At 39.4% G+C, this 19636-nt stretch overlaps 1 protein-coding gene and 1 non-coding gene across 3 annotated transcripts in view; one reads left to right on the plus strand and one right to left on the minus strand.

Annotated features, from left to right (window-relative positions):
* LOC134483011 (igE-binding protein-like) overlaps window positions 1-19636 on the plus strand; it is a 166365-nt gene that overhangs the window by 32994 nt on the left and 113735 nt on the right. The window lies entirely within an intron of this gene.
* Window positions 19080-19182, minus strand: LOC120098435 (U6 spliceosomal RNA). Its single transcript, XR_005496596.1, has one exon. It is a non-coding gene; the product is annotated as a U6 spliceosomal RNA (small nuclear RNA).

Genomic DNA, 19636 nt, shown 5'->3' on the forward strand with positions numbered 1-19636 from the left:
ACAAGTAACTGGTTGAGGGATAAACCAGGGGGGAAATCCCATTTTAGGGTATAGCAACTTAAAATAATACCCAGAAATAAACATAATTAAGGATAAAAGATCTCTATAGTGAAAACTTTAAGATACTAAAAAAGACATGCAAAATGCAAAGAATTCTCATACTCACAAATCAGCAGATTCAATAGTATACAACAGCCATGCTTCCGTAAGTAAAGTATGAACTCAATATAGTCTGTCAAAATCACAGTAACATGATAAATGTAATATATCACAGAGAAACAGCTTTGCTATAGATTACAATATTGGCAGTTAGTTCCTTTGAGTTCTTGAAACTTATCATTTCATTCTCACATAGTTCTTCAGGCTATTTATGGCAGATTTATGTCATCTTTGTAAATTTGCATTTGTAGATGTCATGACATTTTCCTTACGACATTTAATATTGTTGCTTTACTTTCTCGTTTAAATTATTTATTTATTTTTTTCAAAGACTTCTCTTCATCCTTAAAGTTATCTGTATGTATGTGTTTTGGGGACAGGGTCTACATGTACATAAGTTCAGTTCCTTAAAAATCTGGAAGAGAGGTTCACAATCCTGAGAATTAGAGTATTAGATCATGGCGAGGAGCTCCCTGTTGTGGATGCTGGGCATGAAACTCAGGTCTTCTGGAAGAGTAGGTTGTACTCCTAAGTGCTGAGCCTTAAAGTGTCTGTACTTTTGAAATATTAACTCCAGTAGTCTATGGAGTGAATATTCTCTAGTAACACTTGTTGAGAATTCTAAATGCCTATTTTGTTTGGGCACTCATTGATTTCTTTAGACTTGAGGAATTTCTGCTATAATTTAATTAAATAAATTCTATGACTTTTGTTTTATATCAGCTCTCTCCTATGGATGATAAGTTTGTCCTTGCAAAAGGATTCCAGAATTCCTGGATGTTGTAGTCTCACACACTTAGCTTGCTTTCCAAACACTTGAGTGCAGCATTTTCTAGACCTAATTTATCATCTTGCATATTATTTCCAGTTCTTCATAGAATCTTAGGGTGATGCTTTTTATTCAGCTTTTCTTGTGTCTTCTTAGAGGAGTTGGGTTTTTCTGTTATTCATTATTTTGTGTAATCTTCTGATGCAATGTAGACCTCTGTAGGTTTAGATGTCTCTTTTGGTTTTATTTTCAAATCTTATTGAATAACCTGCACTTGAGGACTTAATCTCCAATACCATTGACTGAACACAAAGCTGCTTTTAAAACAGCAACAACACCAAAGTGTGTGAGATTCAGAAATGTACTTTTCTGATCAGTTAAAGCCTATTCATATATTACCAGTGAGTATAGACTGGAAAATGAGAAAACTATTATAGAATGTACTGTGATATTAAAAATTACTCAAGAATGTGAAATGGCAAATAAATGAGATAAAGAAAAAAGATGGGACACAGGATAATAAAAGCAAAGAAGGTTAAATAGATAGAAGGAAGTCTTTATTGGCTTGCACTGCCAAACTTTTGAGGGCATATCAGTAGGTACTGAACTCAAGTTAGCCTTTAGTTTAACAATGTTCTTCCTCTATTTTCTTGCCATTCAATTAATTTACTGGCTAAAAGAGTCAGTCAGTTAATTGATTGTTTACATTTTAGTTCCATAATGAGCTGTCAACTTCATGACTTTATTTAAAATAAATTCTATTATATATATTTGAGATTTATAGCATGATGTTATGGGATATACACTTATAGTAAAATACTTGCTCTCTCTCTCTCTCTCTCTCTCTCTCTATATATATATATATATATATATATATATATATATATATGTAAAGCAAATCAACACATATTTCATCTCTCATGGCTATGTTCTGTTTTTGTTAGTTTTGATAACAGAGGCAGCCAAATGTTTTAAATTGGAAAAAGTCTGCAGCTTGGTATAATTTTATTAATCTTGATTCTTATTTCATAAATATCGTAGATGTCTTTATTCCATGTGTATGATGTGTTAGTTAGTTGGGGTTCTGTAGGCAAACAGAACTTATAGGATGATACACACACACACAGACACACACACACACACATACACACACACATACACACATCATGTATTAGAGATTAGAAATGGCTTACAGGCTGAAGTGTATCTAGTCCAACAATGACTGTCTCCGGAATAAATGTACCAAACTTTTGATCTTACAGGCTGTATATCTCAGATAGCTTATAGCATTGGTTTTTCACTCCTGAGGTACCATCTACTTTACTTTTTGAGGATTTCTCTGTGTCTCTGATGATCTGGTTGGCTGGTGAATCCCAGGGAACCAATTGTGTCCACTTCCATGGTTCAGAATGGTCCATGACATCTGGCTTATTGAACAATGTTCTGAGATATCAAAGTTGAAACCTTATGCTTAAAAACACTTTATTGTCTGCGCCATCACTCAGCCCTTTCATAGTCCTCTGGCACCCTACCCCAGAACTGTGGACCATGAATGTGGGGGTTAGTGCCAGTGCATGTCAGTTATGATCCCCTTAGAACCAAGACCTTTCCAAAAGTTGGCTCTGGAAAGTTTTCCCTCAGGTTCTAAAGGAGCAGTCATTACTTAGTAGAACTTCTCAAGGACACAGGAGACCCAAGGGAGTGAAGATGCAGAGATATTGAACCAGCAAATGGTCCACTGCCAAGGGCATTGCATGACTAGAATGTGTTAACATCCACTGACTTCTAGTGCACTGTCTATTCTGGGAACTCTTGACGAAGGTCATATTATAATATATTCTTTTTCCCCGCTTTGAATCTGCTGCAGGAAATGGACATTTTCAGAAAATTTTCTTAAGTGGATACTAGAGGATAAGACAATTGTTATTAAGAAAAAAGAAGAAAAATTTTGACATTTTATGGAGGAAACCATATTTTTAACTGTTTTCCTTTAGAGTTAGTTTGACTCAGTAACCTCTATAGTGGTATATGAAGAACTTTGTATTTTTGTATAATTTACCCAAGAAATTGATAATGATCTTAGTTTTTATTTTTGATTAAAGATCTGAACAGTGTTTTCATTCTATAAAATAAATAGAAAAGCGTCTCCTAAGACAAGCATTTTGATAATTTCCAATTAAAAATCTATGGCTCCCAAGACACTACATCTTAATTCTTTTACTATCAACAGGGTTGTTGACCACTCAAGGAAGGGAGGTGTTCATGGTCTGGTCTGGCTTAGTCAACATGAGTGTCATGGCTTTAGTGACACACGCTTCCATCTTGTGTAATCAGAGAACTGAATCTGGGAACAACTCAAATGTGTATCTATCTAGGAATTCTCTAAGTGCTGTAGCTCCCATATCCTTGCTTTTTAATAGTTTATGGGCCATTCTATTCTCAAGTTAGTTATTATTGTGGAGGTTCATGGACCACTGATGTTAGAGGGAGTTTCCCTTTTATGCGTAACTTACCAGTCAATGGGTTTCCATGGCCTTGTTTTGTCTCTTAAAGAAGAATTATTTATAAAATATCCCCCTCTCCCCAGGGACAATTCACTTTCTTGGCTTAATTAACACAAGTGCTTTGCTTCTACAAAATAGAGGGCCACTGACTATAGTTAGAGCCTGATGTTCTTTCTGAAACCAGTAGGACCTGAGTTTGAATTCTTGCTCAGATCAGGGTCAAAAATAGTGTAATACGGTAGAGGGATTTACAGTAATCCAAATATTTTCTGTTTGAAGGCATTACTACAAAAACAGGATTCATAGTGTTAGCACAAAACTTTACTGAAAAAAAGCTATAGCAAATAGACATTCACATTACCCTGTGTGCATACATGCTTTGAAACTTTCTTGAACATGGACTCAAATAAATACAGGGTTTATTTACTCATGAGATTCATTTACTATATATGTATAAATGTTTTACCAACATGTATATGTGTACCTTATGTGTGTATGATGGCTGTGGAGATCAGAAGAGGGAGTTAGGTATCCTGGAACTGGAATTATGGATGGTTGTGAGTCACTATATAGGTGCTGGAAATCGAACTCAGGCCCTCTGAAAGAATAGCAACTATTCTACTTCACTAAGCTATCTCTACAGTCCCTTTATTCTATTCTTTGAATTTAAAAATTGAATTAAAATATAAAGACATCATTTTTCCCTACCTCATGTCTCTGCCCCACACTGTTTCATAATTTCATGGTCTCTTACTTTTTAATTTCTCTCTCTCTCTCTCTCTCTCTCTCTCTCTCTCTCTCTCTCTCTCTCCCTCTCTCTCTCTCTCTCTGGCTCTCTCTCTGTCTCTCTGTCTCTGTCTCTGTCTCTGTCTCTGTCTCTCTGTCTCTTTCTGTCTTTCTCTCTGTTTAATAAATATATGAATGGAATCTGCTAAGTTTGTTTAGTATTGTATGTATGTCTGTATATGTTTCTAAGTCTGACCCCTTGGGCTTAGGTAACAATTTGGGGGCTAATCTCTTTGTATTTAAATGCCTATAGTTCTTCACTTAAAGGTGGAGCCTCATGTGTTTTTACTTATCTGCCTTGATGTGTAAACTTGTGTTTTTTCTTAAAGGAAGACAGTGTTTGCCATGTCTCTTTTATTTTGAACTGGAATTAACTTTCTAGCCCATAAAGACCAAGTTGACTTTCTCTCTTTTCTTCTGCACTATCATCTTCTGCATAGTCACAGAGGATAATTTGTGGACCTCTGTATTCTGAAACCAAGGAGGAAAGTTTTATGTCCTCTTTTTTCCAAAGTCAACCTAGGAAATCTTCTGCAACAGCAGAAGTGAGCCAGTGCTCCGCCACTGACAGGTGCCTTAGCAGGAATCCTGCTGGGGTTTAGACTTAGATCTGTGTGTTTCTGTCTCTCAGGGTTCTTGGCACTTTGCATAAGAACATCTTTGGTAGTGTCAAAATAAGATTTTTGTATCCATAGTCCTATAAAATTGCCATAGCACTTTGCTGTCTTTATGCCAGCCTTGTGCTTCTGCCACCTTAACCCCTTTTTTGCCCAAATTGGCACATTTAGTCCATCAGAAAGCTGGTATTCTGTACATCTCTCAGTAAGTGTCATTGTTCTGAAATGTCTTCATGTATCTTAGCTATGATTTTCTTTTTAAACTTTCATCAAACAGGTGTACATGTCTCAGTACATGTCTCAGTAATGTCTTCGTGTGTGTGTGTGTGTGTGTGTGTGTGTGTGTATGAGAGAGAGAGAGAGAGAGAGAGAGAGAGAGAGAGAGAGAGAGAGAAGGGGTGGAGAAGGGAACTGGGTTCTTAGTTGTCAGGGAGGTATGTCACTCTATTATGGCTTGGAGCAAAACAGTTTTTACCTGTATGTTACTTTAGACATTGACACATTGTACATACAGTTCAGAGTTTTAAACTTTGTCTTCTCAGTTTAAGATTTTGTAATGCAGAGATCCCTTTCCCCAACTCCATTTTTCCAGCTTGGCTTATTCCTATCACCTAAACATCCCTGTAATCATTTATTTTTGCAACTATTGTAGTGTATTAAAGAATAGCGTGTTCTGTCTTCATGTTACAGTTGAGTAAGAGATCCTTGATGTAAATAAAAGGGATTTTATTAGACCGGAGTCTTGTTTCTACTATAGGCATTTTCTAGTATAGGAAAGGCACTTTTACAAAAATGTAATAAACATACTAAATTATCCACTATATAACATAGTTGTAGTGAGAGACTCGATTGGATAAAAACATAGACTAACTTTATGCAATTGGAGACAATAATTTTACTAGCTCCTGATCTAATGGTTCAAATGATAAAAGCATATGTAAACTCATTCAGTAACTTAATATAAATCTTTATAAAGTTTTCAATTATCCACTCACTCAATACTTCCTGTGTATCCACTCCTTCCTAGGCATTCAAAATCACTGGTAAATTTTGATCTTACTTGAATGGTAAAGGAATAAAGACATATTATCCATTCTTTTAGATAATCTTTAAAAACATATTATAGGTACAATGACTCCAAAGGTACACATACCCCAGCAACAAGTCTGTGACTTCACTGTTTTATAAAGCCTTCAGTAAAGTTAAAAGCTTTGAAAAGAGAACTATCCATGCACTGATCTTGAATCCTATCTTGGATCTTTTAAAACCTGAGAAGTTTCTTGAATACCATGAGGCAAATATGGATAAAGAAGAAGAAAGAGGTTAATTTAATTTTGCTGACTTTTAAGATGTAGGAAAGAGGTCAAGATCTAAGGAATGCAGATGGTCATGAGATAGGAGAAATATAAAATAGTAAAGTCCCCTCTGAAGCCTTGGAAGGAAATGCATAATGCTTGATCATTGATTCACAGATTCTAGCTGATTTTGGACCCACAGAAACTAAAGCCATCTGTTCTGTGGTCTTAAGCTGATAGGTGTGTAGTAATCTTTATAATATCAATATCAAATTAACAGTATTATGATAAGAATAATTCAGATTAACGAGATGGAAAGTGTTGGTATTAGTAGGATGACATCAGGAGTTAGAACATCCAAGGGAATGTTCAGAGGAGAAGCTGGTGAAAGAGCCAGTTCACAGCACTAACACCGTTGGTCACGTGAGCTCATCAAAGAACGTGAACTGAAGGCTGACTGCGAAGCAGGTGTGTGTGCTGGAGGACAGGAGTAGAAGACCAGTACTGGATAAGTCAAGGCACTGAAGAAAGTCGATGATGGGGATGCGATGGGGCATTGAGGGTCCTGGAAGAAGATTTAGATTTTATTCTTACCCTTTAGAGGGATTTTCAGAGGAGGATGTTGTCACTTTATGTGACTTCTTGAGCCCATGCCCATAGGAATTGGTTTATTAGAGTTATGAAGGATTGTGAGGATCTGCGTTTTAGCAGCTATCTCAGTTTCACTGCAAGCAGCTCATTTTATGGTGAGTGCTGCTCAAAGTCTCTACATTTTTGAGACATTTACTCTGGGTTAGATGTACATGTATCTAAACCCCTTCCTTTTCTTTTTTGACGACACTATCCACATATGTCAAAATCAAAAGTACAGAATATGTTTTTTGGGTTTTTCTCATGACATTGAGCCTAAATCAGAAGACAAGAAAAGCATTTCAGTATACATTTGTTTAATTGAATGGAGCAATAATGGTGTAATATAAATTCTAGGCCATCACTTTTCTTTGCTAAATATATATTTATGTATAGTTTGAAGGGTGCCATGGAATTTTATATTTTCTTTTTTTTTTTTTTGGTTCTTTTTTTTCGGAGCTGGGGACCGAACCCAGGGCCTTGCGCTTCCTAGGTAAGCGCTCTACCACTGAGCTAAATCCCCAGCCCCGGAATTTTATATTTTCATACCTTCTCATTGTGTCTTTTAGGATGATACCTTCTCACTTAACAGAAAGGATATCTTTCTTTGAGGAACATATGAATTCCTTGTTTCTGTTGTGTGGGAAAATTGCAGAATATGTGAATGGAGATGTTGGGCAAAGTAAAGTATATAACTCAAATAATGCAAAAGTATTAGCACAATTTAGGAAACTGCACCAATTCTGGTCATCATGGAATCTGAAGATATCTTCAAAAGCCCTCACAAGTTTAGAACTTTACCCCTGTGGACCAAACCATCACACCTGGCTTGACTTCTTCCTCTTCCATGATAATTCTTCAGAAAACACAGTCTCTGTATTTCTGCCTCTCTGCCTCTCTGTGTCTCTGTTTCTTTCTCTGTCTTTGTCTCTTTCTCTGTCTCTCTCTTTCTCTGTCTCTCACCCATACACACACACACACACACACACACACACACACACACACACAGATATATACACACACACAGGCCCCCACATAGACAAATTTCTAAATATACCCTGCTATACATATACCCTGTTATGTCTATAGAATGTTTCTTAGATGTATGTTTTGAAGGTTGACCATTTGGTATCATATAGCCATTTGGTGTGCTCCTCCCTTGAAAAAAACTATATCTCTTATCTCTATCTTTTTTTATACTCCAGATTTTATTCTCCTCCCATTGGTCCACCCTCCAACTGTTCCACATCCCATACCTCCTCCCTGCCCCTATTTCCACAATGTTACCTCTGATGCCCCATCCCGCTAGACCTCTAAATTCCCTGGGGCCTCCAGTCTCTTGAGGGTTAGGTGCATCTTCTCTGATTTCCCCTCAGTGCAGAACTGAAGCAACCACACCCTGGTCTTCCTTCTTCCTAAGCTCCAGATGGTCTGTGGGTTGTATCCTGGGCATTGTTGAGTTTTTGGACTAATAACCACTTATCTGTGAATACATACCATGTGTGCTCTTTTGTGTCTGGCTTACCCCACTCAGGATGATATTTTCTGATTTTATCCACTTGCTTGTGAATTTCATGAAGTCATTGTTTTTAATACCTGAGTAGAATTCCATTGTGTAAATTACCACATTTTCTGTATCCATTTGTCCTTTGAAGGACATCTGGGTTCTTTCCAGCTTCTGGCTATTTTGAATAAGGATGCTATTAACATAGGGGAGCATGTGTTCTTGTTTTATGTTGGAGCATCTTTTGAGTGCATCATTTTAGTGGTATAGCTGTGTCTTCAGGTAGAACTATTTCCAATTTTCTGAGGAACCACCAGACTGATTTCCAGAGTGATTGTACCAGCTTGCAATCCTACCAACAATGGAGGAGTGTTCCACTTTCTCCACAGCTAAAAGCATTGTGAGATGGTTTCTTCTCCTTTATAATTTTAGTGTTATCCCTGAGTAGAATTTAGATGTTGTATTCTCTTTTTTTTTTTTTTATTAACTTGAGTATTTCTTATATACATTTCAAGTGTTATTCCCTTTCCCGGTTTCCGGACAAACATCAACCTCCCCCCTCCCCTTCCTTATGGGTGTTCCCCTCCCAAACCTCCCCCCATTGCCACCCTCCCCGCATAGTCTAGTTCACTGGGGGTTCAGTCTTAGCAGGACCCAGGGCTTCCCCTTCCACTGGTGCTCTTACTAGGATATTCATTGCTACCTATGGGGACAGAGTCCAGGGTCAGTCCATGTATAGTCTTTAGGTAGTGGCTTAGTCCCTGGAAGCTCTGGTTGCTTGACATTGTTGTACTTTTGGGGTCTCGAGCACCTTCAAGCTCTTCCAGTTCTTTCTCTGATTCCTTCAACGGGGGACCTATTCTCAGTTCAGTGGTTTGCTGCTGGCATTCGCCTCTGTATTTGCTGTATTCTGGCTGTGTCTCTCAGGAGCGATCTACATCCGGCTCCTGTCGGTCTGCACTTCTTTGCTTCATCCATCTTGTCTAATTGGGTGGCTGTATATATATGGGCCACCTGTGGGGCAGGCTCTGAATGGGTGTTCCTTCAGTTTCTGTTTTAATCTTTGCCTCTCCCTTCCCTGCCAAGGGTATTCTTTTTCCTCATTTAAAGAAGGAGTGAAGCATTCACATTTTGATCATCCGTCTTGAGTTTCCTTTGTTCTAGGGATCTAGGGTAATTCAAGCATTTGGGCTAATAGCCACTTATCAATGAGTGCATACCATGTATGTCTTTCTGTGAGTGGGTTAGCTCACTCAGGATGATATTTTCCAGTTCCAACCATTTGCCTACGAATTTCATAAACTCGTTGTTTTTGATAGCTGAGTAATATTCCATTGTGTAGATGTACCACATTTTCTGTATCCATTCCTCTGTTGAAGGGCATCTGGGTTCTTTCCATTTTCTGGCTATTATAAATAAGGCTGCGATGAACATAGTGGAGCACGTGTCTCTTTTATATGTTGAGGCATCTTTTGGGTATATGCCCAAGAGAGGTATGGCTGGATCCTCAGGCAGTTCAATGTCCAATTTTCTGAGGAACCTCCAGACTGATTTCCAGAATGGTTTTACCAGTCTGCAATCCCACCAACAATGGAGGAGTGTTCCTCTTTCTCCACATCCTCGCCAGCATCTGCTGTCACCTGAGTTTTTGATCTTAGCCATTCTCGCTGGTGTGAGGTGAAATCTCAGGGTTGTTTTGATTTGCATTTCCCTTATGACTAAAGATGTTGAACATTTCTTTAGGTGTTTCTCAGCCATTCGGCATTCCTCAGCTGTGAATTCTTTGTTTAGCTCTGAACCCCATTTTTTAATAGGGTTATTTGTTTCCCTGCGGTCCAACTTCTTGAGTTCTTTGTATATTTTGGATATAAGGCCTCTATCTGTTATAGGATTGGTAAAGATCTTTTCCCAATCTGTTGGTTGCCGTTTTGTCCTAACCACAGTGTCCTTTGCCTTACAGAAGCTTTGCAGTTTTATGAGATCCCATTTGTCGATTCTTGATCTTAGAGCATAAGCCATTGGTGTTTTGTTCAGGAAATTTTTTCCAGTGCCCATGTCTTCCAGATGCTTCCCTAGTTTTTCTTCTATTAGTTTGAGTGTGTCTAGTTTGATGTGGAGGTCCTTGATCCACTTGGACTTAAGCTTTGTACAGGGTGATAAGCATGGATCGATCTGCATTCTTCTACATGTTGACCTCCAGTTGAAATAGCACCATTTGCTGAAAATGCTATCTTTTTTCCATTGGATGGTTTTGGCTCCTTTGTCAAAAATCAAGTGACCATAGGTGTGTGGGTTCATTTCTGGGTCTTCAATTCTATTCCATTGGTCTATCTGTCTGTCTCTGTACCAATACCATGCAGTTTTTATCACTATTGCTCTGTAATACTGCTTGAGTTCAGGGATAGTGATTCCCCCTGAAGTCCTCTTATTGTTGAGGATAGCTTTAGCTATCCTGGGTTTTTTGTTATTCCAGATGAATTTGCAAACTGTTCTGAACTCTTTGAAGAATTGGATTGGTATTTTGATGGGGATTGCATTGAATCTGTAGATTGCTTTTGGTAAAATGGCCATTTTTACTATATTAATCCTGCCAATCCCTGAGCATGGGAGATCTTTCCATCTTCTGAGGTCTTCTTCAATTTCTTTCCTCAGTGTCTTGAAGTTCTTATTGTACAGATCTTTTACTTGCTTGGTTAAAGTCACACCGAGGTACTTTATATTATTTGGGTCTATTATGAAGGGTGTCGTTTCCCTAATTTCTTTCTCGGCTTGTTTCTCTTTTGTATAGAGGAAGGCAACTGATTTATTTGAGTTAATTTTATACCCAGCCACTTTGCTGAAGTTGTTTATCAGCTTTAGTAGTTCTCTGGTGGAACTTTTGGGATCACTTAAATATACTATCATGTCGTCTGCAAATAGTGATATTTTGACCTCTTCTTTTCCGATCTGTATCCCCTTGATCTCCTTTTGTTTGTCTGATTGCTCTGGCTAGAACTTCAAGAACTATATTGAATAAGTAGGGAGAGAGTGGGCAGCCTTGTCTAGTCCCTGATTTTAGTGGGATTGCTTCAAGTTTCTCTCCATTTAGTTTAATGTTAGCAACTGGTTTGCTGTATATGACTTTTACTATGTTTAGGTATGGGCCTTGAATACCTATTCTTTCCAGGACTTTTATCATGAAGGGGTGTTGAATTTTGTCAAATGCTTTCTCAGCATCTAATGAAATGATCATGTGGTTCTGTTCTTTCAGTTTGTTTATATGATGGATCACATTGATGGTTTTCCTTATATTAAACCATCCCTGCATGCCTGGGATGAAGCCTACTTGATCATGGTGGATGATTGTTTTGATGTGCTCTTGAATTCGGTTTGCCAGAATTTTATTGAGTATTTTTGCGTCGATATTCATAAGGGAAATTGGTCTGAAGTTCTCTTTCTTTGTTGGGTCTTTGTGTGGTTTAGGTATAAGAGTAATTGTGGCTTCATAGAAGGAATTCGGTAGGGCTCCATCTGTTTCAATTTTGTGGAATAGTTTGGATAATATTGGTATAAGGTCTTCTATGAAGGTTTGATAGAATTCTGCACTAAACCCGTCTGGACCTGGGCTCTTTTTGGTTGGGAGACCTTTAATGACTGCTTCTATTTCCTTAGGAGTTATGGGGTTGTTTAACTGGTTTATCTGTTCCTGATTTAACTTCGATGCCTGGTATCTGTCTAGGAAATTGTCCATTTCCTGAAGATTTTCAAGTTTTGTTGAATATAGGTTTTTATAGTAAGATCTGATGATTTTTTGAATTTCCTCTGAATCTGTAGTTATGTCTCCCTTTTCATTTCTGATTTTGTTAATTTGGACGCACTCTCTGTGTCCTCTCGTTAGTCTGGCTAAGGGTTTATCTATCTTGTTGATTTTCTCAAAGAACCAACTTTTGGTTCTGTTGATTCTTTCTATGGTCCTTTTTGTTTCTACTTGGTTGATTTCAGCTCTGAGTTTGATTATTTCCTGCCTTCTACTCCTCCTGGGTGTATTTGTTTCTTTTTGTTCTAGAGCTTTTAGGTGTGCTGTCAAGCTGCTGACATATGCTCTTTCCTGTTTCTTTCTGCAGGCACTCAGCGCTATGAGTTTTCCTCTTAGCACAGCTTTCATTGTGTCCCATAAGTTTGGGTATGTTGTAACTTCATTTTCATTAAATTCTAAAAAGTTTTTAATTTCTTTCTTTATTTCTTCCTTGACCAGGTTATCATTGAGTAGAGCATTGTTCAATTTCCACGTATATGTGGGCATTCTTCCCTTATTGTTATTGAAGACCAGTTTTAGGCCGTGGTGGTCCGATAGCACGCATGGGATTATTTCTATCTTTCTGTACCTGTTGAGGCCTGTTTTTTGACCAATTATATGGTCAATTTTGGAGAAAGTACCATGAGGAGCTGAGAAGAAGGTATATCCTTTTGCTTTAGGATAGAATGTTCTATAAATATCCGTTAAGTCCATTTGGCTCATGACTTCTCTTAGTCTGTCTACATCTCTGTTTAATTTCTGTTTCCATGATCTGTCCATTGATGAGAGTGGGGTGTTGAAATCTCCCACTATTATTGTGTGAGGTGCAATGTGTGTTTTGAGCTTTAGTAAGGTTTCTTTTACATATGTAGGTGCCCTTGTATTTGGGGCATAGATATTTAGGATTGAGACTTCATCTTGGTGGATTTTTCCTTTGTTGAATATGAAGTGTCCTTCCTTATCTTTTTTGATGACTTTTAGTTGAAAATTGATTTTATTTGATATTAGAATGGCTACTCCAGCTTTCTTCTTCTGACCATTTGCTTGGAAAATTGTTTTCCAGCCTTTCACTCTGAGGTAATGTCTGTCTTTGTCTCTGAGGTGTGTTTCCTGTAGGCAGCAGAATGCAGGGTCCTCGTTGCGTATCCAGTTTGTTAATCTATGTCTTTTTATTGGGGAGTTGAGGCCATTGATATTGAGAGATATTAAGGAATAGTGATTATTGCTTCCCGTTATATTCATATTTGGAAGTGAGGTTATGATTGTGTGCTTTCATTCTCTTTGTTTTGTTGCCAAGATGATTAGTTTCTTGCTTCTAGGGTATAGCTTGCCTCCTTATGTTGGGCTTTACCCTTTATTATCCTTTGTAGTGCTGGATTTGTAGAAAGATATTGTGTAAATTTGCTTTTGTCATGGAATATCTTGGTTTCTCCATCTATGTTAATTGAGAGTTTTGCAGGATACAGTAACCTGGGCTGGCATTTGTGTTCTCTTAGGGTCTGTATGACATCTGTCCAGGATCTTCTGGCCTTCATAGTTTCTGGCGAAAAGTCTGGTGTGATTCTGATAGGTCTCCCTTTATATGTTATTTGACCTTTTTCCCTTACTGCTTTTAATATTCTTTCTTTATTTTGTGCGTTTGGTGTTTTGACAATTATGTGACGGGAGGTGTTTCTTTTCTGGTCCAATCTATTTGGAGTTCTGTAGGCTTCTTGTATGCCTATGGGTATCTCTTTTTTTAGGTTAGGGAAGTTTTCTTCTATGATTTTGTTGAAGATATTTACTGGTCCTTTGAGCTGGGAGTCTTCACTCTCTTCTATACCTATTATCCTTAGGTTTGATCTTCTCATTGAGTCCTGGATTTCCTGTATGTTTTGGACCAGTAGCTTTTTCCGCTTTACATTATCTTTGACAGTTGAGTCAATGATTTCTATGGAATCTTCTGCTCCCGAGATTCTCTCTTCCATCTCTTGAATTCTGTTGGTGAAGCTTGTATCTACAGCTCCTTGTCTTTTCTTTTGATTTTCTATGTCCAGGGTTGTTTCCATGTGTTCTTTCTTGATTGCTTCTATTTCCATTTTTAATTCCTTCAACTGTTTGATTGTGTTTTCCTGGAATTCTTTTAGGGATTTTTGCGATTCCTCTCTGTAGGCTTCTACTTGTTCTCTAAGGGAGTTCTTTATGTCTTTCTTGAAGTCCTCCAGCATCATGATCAAATATGATTTTGAAACTAGGTCTTGCTTTTCTGGTGTGTTTGGATATTCCGTGTTTGCTTTGGTGGGAGAATTGGGCTCCGATGATGCCATGTAGTCTTGGTTTCTGTTGCTTGGGTTCCTGTGCTTGCCTCTCGCCATCAGATTATCTCTAGTGTTACTTTGTTCTGCTATTTCTGACTGTGGCTAGACTGTCCTATAACCTGTGTGTCAGGAGTGCTGTAGACCTGTTTTCCTGTTTTCTTTCAGCCAGTTATGGGGACAGAGTGTTCTGCTTTCCGGCGTGTAGTTTTTCCTCTCTACAGGTCTTCAGCTGTTCCTGTGGGCCTGTGTCTTGAGTTCACCAGGCAGGTTTCTTGCAGGGGAAAAATTGGTCCTACCTGTGGTTCCAAGGCTCAAGTTTGCTCGTGGGGTACTGCCTAAGTCCTCTCTGCTGTGGCAGCAACCGGGAAAATCTGTGCCGCTCCTTCCGGGAGCCTCCGTGCACCAGGGTTTCAGATGACGTTTGGTGTTTTCCTCTGGCGCCTGGATGTGCACAGAGTGCAGTCTCTTCTGGTTTCCCAGGCGTGTCTGCCTCTCTGAAGGTTCAGCTCTCCCTCCCACGGGATTTGGTTGCAGAGAACTGTTTATCCGGTCTGTTTCCTTCAGGTTCCGGCAGTGTCTCAGGCGCAGGGGTCCTGCCGCTCCCGGGCCCTCCCCTACGGGAACCCAGAGGCCTTATACAGTTGCCTCTTGGGCCAGGGATGTGGGCAGGGGTGGGCAGTGTTGGTGGTCTCCTCCGCTCTGCAGCCTCAGGAGTGCCCACCTGATCAGGCGGTGGGGTCTCTCTCCCACGGGGTTTGGGAGCAGAGAGCTGCTGCGGTCCGGGATCCGCCGGTGTGGGACTTCCGATAAACACAGGAAGTGTCCGGCCTTAGAGGAATTTTGCCTCTGTGTGTCCTGAGTTCACCAGGCAGGTTTCTTGCAAGGGAAAAGTTGGTCCTACCTGCAGTTCCAAGGCTCAAGTTTGCTCGTGGGGTACTGCCTAAGTCCTCTCCGCTGTGGCAGCAACCGGGAAGATCTGCGCTGCTCTTTCCAGGAGCCTCCGTGCACCAGGGTTCCAGATGGCGTTTGGTGTTTTCCTCTGGCGCCTGGATGTGCACAGTGTGCAGTCTCTTCTGGTTTCCCAGGCGTGTCCGCCTCTCTGAAGGTTCAGCTCTCCCTCCCTCGGGATTTGGGTGCAGAGAACTGTTTATCCGGTCTGTTTCCTTCAGGTTCCGGCAGTGTCTCAGGCGCAGGGGTCCTGCCGCTCCCGGGCCCTCCCCTGCGGGAACCCAGAGGCCTTATACAGTTGCCTCTTGGGCCAGGGATGTGGGCAGGGGTGGGCAGTGTTGGTGGTCTCCTCCGCTCTGCAGCCTCAGGAGTGCCCACCTGATCAGGCGGTGAGGTCTCTCTCCCACGGGGTTTGGGAGCAGAGAGCTGCTGCCGTCCGGGGCTGTATTCTCTTTTTTAATGGTCTGCAAATTTGTGGCTATGTCTACTGTACATCATATCCATCTCTTTCAGAGATACCAATTTATAATAGCTCCTCATCATTTTTTCTAGTTTCTGTAAACAGAATGCATGCTTTTCTCAGTCTGGAGATAAACTTTGATTCATTGCTAATAAATAATTCTCTCATCAAAATATGTGCACCATACTAATAATCTGAACAAGACCACTACTTAGGCCAAAGACTTTATTCTGCTGTTGGCTGTGTTCCTTTGGAAATTAGAGGCCTCACACTTTGATGACTGCATGCGATGGTGTTATCTGTGTTGGCAGATTAACATTAGATGAATTCTCCTGTCCCAGTAATTCAATAAAACAGTCTTTTCCCTTGGAAATGAGAACCTAATTAAACACATATCTCCTGCTCTGATTATCATCTTTAGTTCTAGATAGAGTCCTGTCACTTAATGTGCAAGTGGCAAGGTCACCGAACCTCAAATTGGCCATCTTTCATCTTTGAAATGAAAATAAAACATTACTAAGTTGCCTTCAAGCTATGAAATTCTGAAACTCTCTAATTGCTTAGAATTAATCATTTAATCTTTCAGTAAGCAATTAATATTAGGAAAGCCTCTGGAAAAAATAGTCTATTTTAACAAGCTAAACTCTTGTTTTAATTTGTTTCATTTTTACAAATAACATGTAAGGCAATAGATTTCTTTATGAAATATTCATGTGATTGGGGGCAGCGCTTCTTCCCTCTGCTCCTCTGTCCCATTCCTCTGCTTTCTGTCACTGCCTTGCTTGAAATCTTCTGACCTGAGTAGTCCCCTTTTTCCTGTCACAACTATTATTTTTTTAAAAAGACTTTAGTTGTTGTTGTTGTAATCACTTTTTCTTTCTTCTGTCTAACCCTTCCTATGTATGCCACCACTTTGCTTTCTCTTTCAAAATCATGGTTGTTATTTTAAACAAAATCTCAACCATTTGATTTTACCAATAAAGACTTGGGAGTCAGATGCTGGGGTGAAAGCCTGCTAGCTCAGAAAGGCAGAGAAAACACCCAGCTGGCCTTCCTCTTCAGCTGACATCCCAAAGGAAAGCTCTTCTTCATGCTGTCTCAAAACCCCTCCCAACTTATTGTCCATCCCTTCTACATCCTGTTGTCTCTTTATCTGTTCCCCTCACTTCCTCTTACTCTTTACAGTTTTCTTTATTCCCTATGCTCACTCACTGACAACTGATTGCTTGCTCATCTCTTGACTATATTTAACCCTGTTTTAAATAAACAGAAAGCTCTTTGATTAATGGTATGTGTTAGGGATGAGCCACCACACAACTTGAAATGAGGTTTTCAAGTAAGAGCATAATCTTAAGGTTCGAAGTATGATCAAATATCCTGTAATACTTCACCTTTTTCGTCTAAAGAAAAAGGAAATATTTCATCTCTAACACAGTAAAACCATTTACAATAATGAAGCTAAGTCACATTTACAATAATGAAACTTTTTGCCAAGTTTTCCACTGAGAGACCCTGGCTTAGCAGCAGTAACGCCATTTTTGCAAGGCTGTGCTTAGATGACTGGTTCAGGGAAGGGCCAGAACACTGAGAACACGGCGGTTGCCAAACAGGATGTTTGTGGTTGAGCGCCTGGCAGCAAAAGGGGGAAATGGAGAGGTCCCACACCCTAGTGGAGGGCTGAGTCAGCCGTTATGTTCCAGGAAGGCAGCCAGGGAACTTGCCCCCGGGTTGAACCCTCGCCTCATTAGAATCCACCAATTACGTACCTGTAACCATGCATCTGCTTCTGTATGCTTGCTTCTGCTCCCCAGAACCCTATAAAAACCCCGTCCCTGGTTCTGCGTGGCGCGCCAGTCCCCCGAGTTGACTGAAGCACCCACAGATGCCTGTGTATGCTGATAATAAACCCTCCTGCTGATTGCATCCAGTGGTCTCGGTCTGGTCGATGGGCTTGAGGGTCTCCTTCCCGAGGGAAGGTTCTCTCTGAGAACTTTTTTTCACCACAATGTCCAGCTTGGTTTTATTTGGCAGTTTTAGTATTAAGTATCTTGAGTTCTAAGTTCTGTAAAATCTTCCTGTTAGTCTCACATGAACACAGCAATTTGAGTGTACTGAGCAGTGTGTAGTCTGAAGCTGATCTTTGGATTGTCAACATAGTGGTAATCCTGACTACTTAGAAGACAGCCACAAACTCAAACATGTCCACTGCTTGCATAGAACCTGGTGGAGGAAGAGGCATGGGGCAGTTTTTTTCCCAGTGGTTAGCATAACCAGAATCCAGGTGGATCTGTTGCCAAAACACACTCTCCTTCCCCGGTCTCTCTCTCTCTCTCTCTCTCTCTCTCTCTCTCTCTCTCTCTCTCTCTCACACACACACACACACACACACACACACACACACACACTCACCTCCTCCTCCTGCCCCTCCTCCTCCTCCTCCTCCTCCTCCTCCTCCTGGTAGACCTCAAAGATTCCTGTTAAGAATGATAGAAAACTCAAACGTTTTAAATGTTATATTCCAAAGATCTCAGGAAGGTTTGAGGACCACAATCTGTTAAGTATATTCAAGGTACAAAATCTTTGTTGCTAGTTACCTGTTTCAGACTCAAAGCTATAAGCATGTATAGAAATCTAGAAGCATTTCTAGAATTAGTATTCTCTAAGACACTAGTATCATGACAGAAAACATATGTTCTGTCATACATAATGATCATAGCTTTTGAGATAATAGTTATACCTTAAAATGTTTTAAAGAATCAAGTGAAAAGCAAAAGATTATGAGATAAATATCAATAAAATACCTTTTCCTTCCCTTTTTTTCCCATACCAGTCGACTCTTCTGATATGAGATATGAGTTTTGCATTTTCATTTCCTAAGCATGTGTGGATTTAGAGAAGGAGCCATGCTCCAACCCCAAAGCTAACTTTACTTTTTAATTGGATTGGGACCACATAAAGACCATTTGCTGCCGAGACCAGCAGGAGATGGGTGAGACAATTTGTTCAGTTTTTTCTTTCTTGGGGCATTATGTTTTGATAATCTGTCAGTTGTTTTCAAATGTTTCACTTATCCAGTGGTCTCTGGATTTCTTAGTTGGATCCTTTTATTTTCCTGGAAAGATAAAAACAAAATCTTGTCCCAACCCTAACTCTGAGGGGTTCCATTTTTGGTCAATTATACCAAAACATTTTGTAGGGCAAAATGTTTTGGCAATGTAAAATAATTATCTTTTAATTGTAATAAAAAATAAAATTTTGAAATAATATATTCATAATATATGAGGATAAATATTCTCTTTATGTAAAAATTCAAGGTTTAAGTGTATTTATTCTTTAATCACAAAGGACACTTACTTTGCGTGTCATCCTTGCGCAGGGACCATGCTAATCTTCTCTGTATCATTCCAATTTTAGTATATGTGCTGCCAAAGCGAGCACAGGACACTTACTTTGAACTTCAGTCTACTTTTTACAAACGGCTTTTAAATTTAAATCACTGTAATTCCCACATGCCTGCCTCTGTCTCTCAAGTTTTGGGATTAAACGTATGTGCCTCCCATGTGGTGGTATTAAAGTTTTGAACCACTTCATGGGAATGTAATCCTTATAAGAGTTATTTTAATAGGGTTGTCCTGTTGTAATTTGTTTCTCCATTTCCCCTTGTTTTTTAGTATTGGGGTAAACTTTCAAGTTTTTCAAATGTATAATCTATCATTCTTGCTGACTTATTCTGAATTTGTTCCCTGGCAAATTTTAACATACCAACATTAATTAAACATGATGTCAATGTGTCTGTACCTTCATTATTTTCAGAAGTTTTGTCTGTCTTACCTGTACGAACTACATGAAATTTGATGCCTTTGCTAAGTTTTACTATGTTTTGCCATTTCAA

The sequence above is a fragment of the Rattus norvegicus genome, chromosome 18, assembly GCF_036323735.1.
Source record: "Rattus norvegicus strain BN/NHsdMcwi chromosome 18, GRCr8, whole genome shotgun sequence".
NCBI lineage: Eukaryota > Metazoa > Chordata > Mammalia > Rodentia > Muridae > Rattus > Rattus norvegicus.